Consider the following 12,618-nt stretch of genomic DNA (forward strand, 5'->3'; position numbering starts at 1 on the left):
ATAAACCCAGTGTGTCATGTACCTAGAGAGGAGAGCACTAGAGAGCACATCACTCTCGAGTGAGTCTTTACCACTCACTTTCCTCAAATACCCCTTGTCCAGGCAGGTTAGCAAATCTCCATCAGTCTTTGAGGATGTTTAATCTCCAGCTCTGATCTTCTCAGTATCAGCCATTCATTAGAGTCTGAGTTATTCTCTTGTTCCTTGACAGTTTCTCCTTTGTGTGTTAATGATAAAGAATCAGTCAGATGGGAAATGCCAGAGTCCACCTCAGCTGTCAATGTTTTGGAACTTTCTGGGATTACTTGTAGATCCCTTCAACTATGTCAAAATGTGTCCCCCTGGTCTGTCTGGACTACGTCAAGACCTTGGATGCAGCTGTTCTTTAATGGTACTTCTTTGGCTCCAAGTACTGGAGGTGTGATTCCTCAGGCACACTCTATCAACTGGGTGAAGAGATGGGAAATCACGGGCCCTTTTGTCAAAATAATATTTCTGCTTCCATTTTTGATTTTCTTTCATCTTCTGTATGGTTGAATTGTTATGAGATTTCAGCAAGCTACCAGTAATTGGTAAATTAGATCTGATCCTTCTTCCCATTAACAGCTGAGCTGGAGAAAAGCCATACTCCAGGGGTGCACTTCGGTAAACCAGTAAAGCTTTGTACAAATCACTCCCACTGTCAAACGTCTTTTTCACAGGGTTCTTTACCGTCTGTATCGACCTTTCCACAAATCCATTTGACATGGGGTAATTTTGACTTAATGTTTTGTGATGAAAATCCCAATCTAGGGCAAATTGCCTAAAATCGTCATTGGAAAATTGTGCCCATTATCGCTAAAGACTTTATGTGGAATTCCACATCTGGAGAAGATTCTCTTCATGCTGGCTGTCACTGACTTACTATTAGTACTGTGAAGTGTGAAAATTGCTGGATGCAGAGAATAATAATCTGTGACTATTAAATAATCCTTTGATTGCCAGGTAAATAAGTCAACGCTGACCTTCTCATAAACCTTTGTGGAACTGGATGAGGTCTCAGTGGCTCTGCCTGTTGGCATAGTTTGTATTTCAAGCAGGAAAAGCAGTTTCCTACCATATTAGCAATGTTGTGATTGATCTGCAGCCAATGCAGCACCTCTCGTGTCAAGGTTCCTTCCCCACTCTGAACTCTAGGGTACAGATGTGGGGACCTGCATGAAAGACCCCTAAGCTTATTCTTACCAGCTTAGGTTAAAAACTTCCTCAAGGTACAAACTTTGCCTTGTCCTTGAACGCTATGCTGCCACCACCAAGCGTGTTAAACAAAGAACAGGAAAAGAGCCCACTTGGAGATGTCTTCCCCCCAAAGTATCACCAAGCCCTATACCCCCCCTTTCCTGGGGAAGGCTTGATAAAAATCCTCACCAACTTGTACAGGTGAACACCCAGACCCAAACCCTTGGATCTTAAGAACAATGAAAAATCAATCAGGTTCTTAAAAGAAGAATTTTAATTAAAGAAAAGGTAAAAGAATCACCTCTGTAAAATCAGGATGGTATATACCTTACAGGGTAATCAGATTCAAAACATAGAGAATCCCTCTAGGCAAAACCTTAACTTACAAAAAGACACAAAAACAGGAATATACATTCCATTCAGCACAGCTATTTTACCAGCCATTAAACAAAAGAAATCTAACGGATTTCTAGCTAGATTACTTACTAACTTTTTACAGGAGTTCTGAGCTGCAGTCCTGATCTGTTCCCGGCAAAAGCATCACATAGACAGACAGACCCTTTGTTCTATCTCCTCTCCACCCAGCTTTGAAAGTATCTTGTTTCCTCATTGGTCATTTTGGTCAGTGCCAGCGAGGTTATCTTACCTTCTTAACCCTTTACAGGTGAAAATTTTTTGCCTCTGGCTAAGAGGGATTTTATAGCACTGTGGACAGAAAGGTGGTTACCCTTCCCTTTATATTTATGACAGTTTGCATTTCTTAATTGCTAAATGACCCTCATAAATCTTCTGTAGCATTTCTTTTCAGAGGCTCATTGGAATTACAACCATGGGTAGCAGGTATCATAGGCTGGGGAGGCTGTGCCTCCCCAAACAGCCAGGCATTGCCCTGCCCATGCTCAGCCCCCAGATTCCCCTTTCCTGATTCCCGCTCAGCATAGCTGCAATCTCCCTGTGGGGTGGCCCCGGCTCGGCCTGTGCCACCTGCCCTCCCATCGCTCCGGGGCTGGGGCGGGGAGGGAGACTGGGGGCGCTCCAGGGCTTAGGGCACTAGCCTGGGGCAGGGGTTGGTGGCTGCAGTGAGGGGGAGGGGCGCAGAAGGGGGTCTCGTTGGAAGGGGCAGTGCTGGTGGCTAGCCTCCCCCAGCCGGCAGTTCACATGCTGCCCATGATTACAACCTTACTGCCCTTGAAAATCACCCTATCTATCACAGTAAGTTCATGTCCGCAGTTCCAATAGTTTCTTATACTTGGACAGCAACTGCTTATTTCTTCAGGCCACCCTTTAATTGTCACTTCTTTAAGGATTCCCATGATTCTTCTTTCTCTGTTTCCTCTCTTATTTGTTGCAGTCTCCTGTTAGCTATATGAATTGACTTTACAATCAGATCTATATAGGCTTGCATCTCTGTCTCTAAAGTCTTCTCTGATTTCATAGGAGTCACTGTTCTGGAAAGTGCATCTGCAGTGAACACGTAGGTCACACCCAAACCATGCTTTTGCATATTTATCATCATTCTTTGAATCCTTAAGGTACAGTCATTCAGTATCAGGGGGTAGCCGTGTTAGTCTATATCCACAAAAACAACAAGGAGTCTGGCAGCACCTTAAAGACTAACAGATTTATTTGGGCATAAGCTTTAGTAATTTGCTAAATAATGCTATCAGGGGCTTGTGGTCCATTTCAACTTCCACTGTCTGTCCATAAATATACTGATTGACTCTCTCACAGACAAACAATACTCCTAAAAGCTCCTTCTTGATCAGCGTGTATCTGGTTTCTGCCTCAGTCAGTGATTTGGATGCATATGGCACTGGTTGCTGACAATCCTCATGCTTCTGTGAAATCACTGCACCTAACCCAGACTGTGAAGCATCTGCTGAAATGTTAATAGGCCTTCCTGGTGCCCAGAGCTTCAACGCTGGCACTGGTGTCCGTTGTTGTTTTAAACCTTCCCATGATTCCTCCTGTTCTGCACCCCACTACCATTCATTTTTATACTCTAGGAGTTTCTCAAAGCTGCTGCTTTGGTAGATAGATTAAATATTAATTTTCCAAGATAATTAATCATTCCCAGGAACCGTGGGACATCTTTCTTTGACTGGAGATGTGGCATTTCAATGGCTCAAATCTTCTTCATCACTGTTTACACCTTCATTGGAAATAATGTCCCCAACGAAAGTCAGTTCTGTAAACCCTAAAACACATTTCTCCCTATTTAGTTTGAGGTATGCAGCTCTAGTTGCGTTCAGGACTTCCTGAAATCTATGATCATATTCCTCTTTCGTTGAGCCCCAGATGATGATATCATCCATTGAGGTGTCAACACCATTAATATATTTATAGATCACATGTATGGTTTTGTGGTACACTTCTGGTGCTGAAGGTATGCCAAGGGTAAGCATAGAAAACTGTATCTTCCAAATGGGGTATTAAATATGCATAGCTTTGAGCTTTCTTCAGTTAATTTTAGCTGCCCAAACCCTGAGGATGCATCCAATTTACTGAAATATTGATCATTTGCAAATTGAGCCATAATCTCTTCTCCGGTTGGTAGTTTGAAATGTTCTCTTTTTACAGCCTTGATGAGGTCTCTGAAATCTAAGCATATGCATAGCTGGCCTTTACTTTTCTCCACGATGACTAGAGAGCTCACCCATTCTGTTGGCTCCTCAATTTTTTGTATTACTTGCATTGCTTCCATCCTTGCAAGCTCAGCCTTGAGTTTATCACGGAGTACAAATAACACCTTTCTACATGGATGGATAACTGGAGAGACCTGTTTGTTTATTCAGATTGTATGTTCACCCTGCAAACAACCCACCCTTGAAACAAGTCTTTATATTCCCAAAAGAGTGCCTCATAGCCAGGTTTAGTATGACCTTGCAGTGAGAGTACCTGTTTTACCAGATTGAGTTTCTCACATGCAGCAAGGCCTAAAATTGGTGTCATTTCCTTTGGCACTACAATGAATGTGAGCCCGTACAAGGCATTTTTATGGTTGATGCTAGCAATACACCTCCCTCTCACTGGTATATTTGTTCCACAATAACCAGTTACTTTTATTTTTGTCTTATATTTGTACTTATATTTTTGTCTTTTATATTTGTACTTATATTTTTGTCTTTTATATTTGGTCTTATTTTCGGTCTCTCATAATCTTTTTCAGACAGAATATTAACCTTAGCTCCTGTGTCCAGTTTCAGAGGAATAATTGTTCCATTCATTGTCATAGACAATCCTCTCCTCGGGCTTGGTAGATCCCAGTACAACTATGAAAAACTCCTCAACCAGATTGTCTTTAACTAAATGCATTTGACTTTTCTGCATTTGGGATTATTTTCCCCCCCATCTATGACAGAGTTTCCCAAAGGCAACACATTGTTTGGGGGCATGCTGTGATCCACACCTTCAACATAAACATCTATACCTAGTCTTCTCCCTAGCAGTGGTTTTCATAGTGAGTGGTTCTAGTTTCTGATTTGATCTATTCTGGCTATATTCTTCAGTACATGGATAATCCCTTCTGGTGAATTCAGCTCTTTGGCTTGTGCTTTCAGTTTCTGCTGCCTTGCATATTTGGAGAGATTTTTTTAAAGTTAAATCTCCATCACGGAGCAGTCTCTCTCTTCACACATTGTCTTTAATGCCACAGACCAGGGACATTAGAACAAGCAGGGGCCAGGAGGCCATGGCCCCGTCACTATTTAACAGCTGTAAGGGCAAACAAGGGAAGGAGGCAGAGAGGAGCAAGTGGTGGGGAGGGGTTTTGGGGGGAAGAGGTGGTACAGGAGCAGGGCTTTGGGAGAAGAGGCAGTATGGGGGTGGGGCCTCAGGGAGAAGGGGTGGCATAAGGCGGGGCCTCAGGGAGAAAGAGCAGTGCAGGGGGGCGGGCCGTGGTTCAAGTGCCGATGGTCCCCCCACTTTTAGAGAGCTTCCATTGTTCCTGCCACAGACTCTGTCAACTCACCAAATCACAAGTTTTACTGAGGTTCCTTAATTCTGTGACACACTGCTGTATGGTGTCATCAGTCTTTTGCATGCATATAAAAAACGTGTCTCTCTCAAAGGTCTCATTCCTTTTTGGCATACAATGTTCCTCGCATTTAGTCAGTATTTTATTTAAATTCATGCCTTCACCTTCTCCAGACTTAAAAGTTGTTACAAATATCTGATGCTTCCTCCCCAACAACATGCCAAAAAAAATGATGTCACATTATCATTTTTTTCCTCTGCACCTACAGCTGCTAAATACAATCAAATCTCCGGCTGAACTTTTTCCAGTTCTCTGCAACATTGCCTGACAATGGCAGACTGATGGAGGTTGCAACACATCCATTTTTGGCGCACACACCCCCTTAAGCAAGTCAAGCTACTACTCTGCTCACCAAATACATGGAAAAACCTCTGTGCCTGGTACTCCACTCCACACGCTTCTCTGGTGCCTACCTTTGTCTCTGCTTTCAGTTGCAAACACAGGAGTTAACTTCAAAATGACAGCAGTTTACTTCTCATTCAGCACTTCTGACACCATGTCACGATCATTGGGTTCATTAAATAACAAACCAGCAAATGAGAAAGGAATAAAACAAACTGGAGCACTTCTGGAGAGAGCTGCTGCACATAGCCATGCTGTGTTCCCAACCTACACCTCAAAGGGCACATCTCCAAATTCCCACACTCACAATGCTGTCCCTTCTGAGGGAGCATCTCCAAATCACAATCTTTCATAAACATATCTCTACAACAGGTATTTCAGTGCAAGTTGGTGTGTAGCCCAGCCCTACATTTAATGTTGGAAGGTCTGTGTAAGTAAGTGTATGTTATATGACTAGGTGGACAAAGGGTTAAGAAAAAAGGCAAGAAAAGGGTGCAAAAAGATGTAGGATAACATAACTCCTCTCTATTTTAACTTATTCTTTGTGTTAATTGCATTTTCTGTTACAGTAGATCATTACATTCCCTCCACTCAATAGGTAAAGTACACCACCATGTCTGTCACCTTTAAATTTGCTGCTAGGGCTCTATTTAGCAGCAACCCAAAAGGTCAAAGTCTGATCTCAGTTACATTGGTGTGAATAAATCCTGACTAACTCCACTGAATTCAGATTGCTCCCTCTTATGGAAAAAATATTATTAATATTTTTATTATAGTAGTATTCAGCTAACTCAATCCCAGTTTGGGCCCCATCGAGCTAAGTACTAGTCAAACACATAGTAAGCGAAAATCTCAGCCCAGAAGACTTTATAATCTAAATTGACAAGGAAAAGAAAAGCAGGAGAAAAGTATTAATGTCTCAGTTCACCGTCTGTGAAATGGGGTATTAAGTGACTTGACCAAGGTCAGACAGAAAGCTTGTGCACAGACAGGAACTGAACTCAGATTTCATGAGGGCTAGTCTACTGCCTTAAGCACATGACCATGCTTCTTTGCTTTACAGAAACTTTGCACAGGAAAACAGGATTTTGCTTTATTTTTATTTCATTTTTAAGAAGTTGATTCAAGTACATTTATGGTGTTAAATAAATATGTACACTAATTTCAGGGTAAAATTTCAAAAGTGACTTTCCATGAGACCTAGGTTACTAAACACACAAGTCTCTTGAAATTGGGACTTAGGCGCCTAAGTCCCTTATATGCTTTTGAAAATATCACTCTCAGTGTAGAAAATGAAATAATTTTAAAAGCTACTTTGCATTCAGCAGACTCATTTTGGATTTGCAACCATGTGAGAACAGAATCTGAATATAGGCACTGCCATACTGGATCAGACTGATGGCTCATCTAGTTTACTAGCCTGTCTCTGACTGTGGCTGTTTTCTAGATATCACAGAAAGGTGTATAAAACTTCATAATGGAATAACCTGTTCATAGGGTAAATTGTCTGCTAAACTCCACCAGTTACCGTACAACATGTGGGTTTATATTTTGCATTCATTTTTATTCCCTCACATGTAACTAGATTATCTCATGATCTATATAAAGGTATTGGCTTTTGTGAACTCAGACTGAACTCTTGGCCTCAACAATTTCTTGCAGCAATGAGCTCCACAGGTTAATTATACGCCTATTTCCTTATCAGTTTCATAGTTGTTGCCTTTCAATTTCATGGAATGGTCCCTGTTCTTGTATTTTGAAAACGGGTAAATAAGAGCCCCCAGTTTAACTTCTGTCTTCCATTGGTTATTTTATGTAACTTCATCATTCATTTATACCCCTCTTACTGCCTCCAAGACTGTTCAAGACTGAAATTGCAGGGAAGCTGAAGGTCAGAATTGAGGAGCATTTTCAGAGAAGTGCGTTTAGTGCTATCAGTCAATTTAATGTGTACTAAAATTCACTCTATGAAAGGCAGGGGGAGGGAGACTTCCAAACACAAGGTACTGATGTTGATCATAAAGTTTAAGAGATAAATCTCCTTTCCAGTCTGTTCTGGGCCAAGGTGGTCGAAGCACCACAGGCCTGGCAGGAGTACTCTGAGAAAAACAAGGCTTACACACAGCTGTGAGTTATTTGCTTTACTGAAAGTTAGTGACCCACCTGCAACGGGGACTCCAAGCGTTGCAGTCACAGAGGCGGGGAACCCAGCACACCGGAGCTATGCCTGGGATGGAGTCCAATGGAGGGGCAAACAGTCAGCGTTAATAAGCACTACACAAAAACAGCTCATGAATATAGAATTAGGTACTTCTCAAAGGGAGGCTTTCCGCTACCTGGCGAAGGGCCATGCAAAGCAGCTGTGTCCTTCAAGAACTATCTATATCCTGCAATAACAAAGCAGCTGTGTCCTTCAAGAACTATCTCTATCCCACAATAACGAAGCAGCTATCTATGTCCCACAGTAACCTCTCGGCTCGAGAAAGCGGAAGTTCCCTGGCTAGGCCGTAATAAAGTCTTCTGCAGTCCCTTACACAGTCCAAGAAATACAGTAAAGCTGAAACTCAAGGACAAATAGGTCAGTGAAAATTGCCCTTGGCTTAAGGTACTTTTCAGCATGATGACTATAAAGTCAAGATAGTTTAACATCACTGCTGCATGTGGCTAGTACAAGTTCTTGAATATGAAGTCCCCACCCTCTGAAAGGGCAAGTGATTCAAAGTGACAAAGCGGATGTAATTTGTTCAGGAGTAAATATGGTTACATGACAAGATGTTACTTGGCAGCTTGGAAGGCACAACCATGCTTGCCTTTTCTCATATCGCTGGGGCACTGTTGTTATAGATATGCGGGGCAAGGGCATCACCATGGTGGGCTCTGGCAGGCTGGGAGACCAGAAACAGCAAATGGAAAAATCACAATTAGAAAACATCTTCACATAATAATGCGACATGGAGCTTTGTTAAAGTATCCATTCTTTCATTTGCTGGATTGTGTAATTCACAATCAAAGAATCCATTAAGGTTTATGTGAAAATATATCAGGCGTGTGTTTTAAAGTAACTAGATGGATTTTAAATACTCATTTCAATAAATTTGAACTTCATTTTTAAGTGAATATTTACTTTTCACTCCATATTCCCCACCACCCCATCCCCTGCGGAGTTGTCAATAACACTGCAAGAGAAACAGAAATGATATTGTACAATAGTAAACAACTACGGTCAAAATGCTCCTATCTGATCCGCACTGCAGAGTTTTTAACCAACACTGGCAGCCTGATTATCCTCTGCCTTTCACTTTGTGTAGATTTTTTACACTTGTGAAAAGTGGTGGTAAAACTTTATTTCAGGTAGAAGTGGAAAATGTCAGTCTGGTAGCATTTTACATTCATTTTGCACTGGTGTATGAATTACTCCACTGTCTCTCTACGATATAATCTGGACACATTTTTCAAGAAGAGTTCCCAGAAACCATAATGGATTTTGTTGGAGCCATGTATTAAAGTCATGAGGTTACTCTTCAGGATCAGTGGATTAATGCCTGTAAATTTATAAAAAGAAAAGGAGTACTTGTGGCACGTTAGAGACTAACAAATTTATTTGAGCATAAGCTTTCGTGAGCTACAGCTCACTTCATCGGATGCATTTGGTGGAAAATACAGTGGGGAGATTTATGTACCCACACAGAGAACATGAAACAATGGGTTTTATCATACACACTGTAAGGAGAGTGATCACTTAAGATGAGCCATCACCAGCGCGGGGGGAGGGGGGGAGGAAAACCTTTCATGGTGACAAGCAAGGTGGGCCATTTCCAGCAGTTAACAATTGTTTCCATCCCACCATCATCCTCAGCCTGGACCAGTCCACACAAGAGATCCACTTCCTGGACACTACGGTGCTAATAAGCAATGGTCACATAAACACCACCCTATATCAGAAACCTACTGACCGCTATTCCTACCTACATGCCTCTAGCTTTCATCCAGATCATACCACACGATCGACTGTCTACAGACAAGCTCTACGATATAACCGCATTTGCTTCAACCCCTCAGACAGAGACAAACACCTACAAGATCTCTATTATGCATTCTTACAACTACAATACCCACCTGCTGAAGTGAAGAAACAGATTGACAGAGCCAGAAGAGTACCCAGAAGTCACCTAGTACAGGACAGGCCCAACAAAGAAAATAACAGAACGCCACTAGCCATCACTTTCAGCCCCCAACTAAAACCTCTCCAATGCATCATCAAGGATCTACAACCTATCCTGAAGGACGACCCATCACTCTCACAGATCTTGGGAGACAGACCAGTCCTTGCTTACAGACAGCCCCCCAACCTGAAGCAAATACTCACCAGCAACCACATACCACACAACAGAACCACTAACCCAGGAACCTATCCTTGCAACAAAGCCCGTTGCCAATTCTGTCCACATATCTATTCAGGGGACACCATCATAGGGCCTAATCACATCAGCCACACTATCAGAGGCTCGTTCACCTGCGCATCTACCAATGTGATATATGCCATCATGTGCCAGCAATGCCCCTCTGCCATGTACATTGGTCAAACTGGACAGTCTCTACATAAAAGAATAAATGGACACAAATCAGACGTCAAGAATTATAACATTCAAAAACCAGTTGGAGAACACTTCAACCTCTCTGGTCACTCGATTACAGACCTGAGAGTGGCTATCCTTCAACAAAAACACTTCAAAAACAGACTCCAGCGAGAGACTGCTGAATTGGAATTAATTTGCAAACTGGATACAATTAACTTAGGCTTGAATAGAGACTGGGAGTGGAGGAGTCATTACACAAAGTAAAACTATTTCCCCATGTTATATCTCCTCCCCACCCCACCCCCCACTGTTCTGCAGACATTCAGACGTACTGCTAGAAATGGCCCACGTTGCTTGTCACCATGAAAGGTTTTCCTCCTTCCCACCCCACCCCCCAATGGTGATGGCTCATCTTAAGTGATCACTCTCCTTACAGTGTGTATGATAAAACCCATTGTTTCATGTTCTCTGTGTGTGTACATAAATCTCCCCACTGTATTTTCTACCGAATGCATCCGATGAAGTGAGCAATAGCTCACTGTATTTTGCAAATACAGACTAATATGGCTGCTACTCTGAAACCTGTAAATTTATACTTAACCAGATTAAAGCTACCACTCTAAATATGGATAGTCAGTTCCCCCTACCATGGGGCCAGTATCCCCTCTCCTGCAGAAAACTCCATGAACTCTGGCCTTGTGCTGGATAACAGAATTTGGCCCTATCTTTCCCCCACTATGTCTAAGTAGCTGATTGAAGAATGTATATGGTGTTACTATAAATGTTGATATTAGTGTCAATGCAGAAAAATAAAATGCCTTTAAATATTTGGGTTTTTTTAATCCAGTTGATTAGTTTTTCTCTCTTATTAGTTGACCACATTTCCATGCAAAGGAAAATACACTCCAGTGCTACAGTACCCTGTGACCCATCTGTCTCTTCCTCTGCCTTCCTAAAGGAGCTACACATGGTGGGCCTGATACTAAAAATGCTGAGCACCTCATCTGCCTAAAGAATTCATTGGTAGTTTAGGATGCTCAGTAGGATCAGGCTACATATGTATAGTATTTGCATGGAGAAAAGTTAATTACTCACACACCTGCAGTTTAACTGTAAAAAACCGACTACTTTCATTGCATGTATGTTGTAAAATATTCCTGGTGTTTAGCCTTAGTTAATCCCAGTGAAACACAGACTACAATATATAGCAGCATTTTCACAAGTAATGAGTGACTGAATAACTCACCAGAGCAGTAATATGACTCAGATCATTGATGCAAAGTTCAGTCCTGCACAGATGGGACACCGTAACGGCTTTGCAGTGGGGATACTCCCACATTTCTATAGCAATCTATAGGCCAGATCCAAAGTCCGTTGAAGTCAATGGAAGAACATCCACTGACTCCAATGGATTTTGGATTAGGCCGTCTGAGCAAAAGTCAAGGGTTGCTAGAAGTGAAGAAACCAGAGTGGTTCTGCTGCTGGAGCGTGGAAGCAGAATTTCTGGACTCCACAAGGGAAATGCACATCTCTGCATGCTGGATTCCAGACTCACATCCCTGCACATTAAGGTGTAGGTGAGGGAGAAGGGAGCAGGAGCAATGGATTTGTTAGCGACTCTGCTGATTCATTAGCAGTCATCCCTCTCCCCAGTAGCAGTGAAGGTTTACAATAGCCTCGGGTTTGATGTAGTTTCTATGTGACTTTGTGGGCCTGGAGGATTCCTTCTCCAGCTACGTAGGCTTTGTACAAGGGGGTTAGGGGCCCAGGGAAATGGTTGAAACAGACATAAGTAATGATAGCCTAAATGCAGTTAATTATGTGTAGTCAAAGCACTTTGCTATCAATATTAATTTGTTGTATTTGAGACCAAGACAGTCAGAACAGCGACAAGTTTATTCAACGTCATTGCAATGATTGTGACTAAAAATAGAATGGCATAAGGCTGGAGAATAGAAATCTCCTTCCCAGGGCTGCCTTTTCAGCTAAGCACAACTGCATGAAAAGGCAGCTACAAGGCCAGGGTACCGTGTGGCCATGTCAGTAAAGCCCACTCCTTGGGGATCTCAAAGAACCCAAACTATCTAGGTGGATTCCATGTACCGGCACCTCCTTCAGGTTTGTTTTCACCACACTTGGTTCATTTCCATCTCGTACCTCCTTCCTTTAGAAATATTCATCTCCCATAAACAAAGAACATGTTATGTATGAAAACCTTGAGCCTCTAACGCATCTTTCACCCACAGAGCTCTAAGCACCGTCACAAGGTAGGTATCACTATCTCCATGTTAGGGGTGAGGACACAGAGGCACTGAAAGGTTAATGGCTCAGTCATGTGTTGGGCTATACATGCATTCAGAGGAATAAGGGGGCATAAGGAAGCTTTGTTCCCCGGATTGGGATACCTGCATCACCAGAGTCTGTGCAATGGGAGGGAAGCTGGTG

Source organism: Dermochelys coriacea, chromosome 3, assembly GCF_009764565.3.
Source record: "Dermochelys coriacea isolate rDerCor1 chromosome 3, rDerCor1.pri.v4, whole genome shotgun sequence".
Classification (NCBI taxonomy): domain Eukaryota; kingdom Metazoa; phylum Chordata; order Testudines; family Dermochelyidae; genus Dermochelys; species Dermochelys coriacea.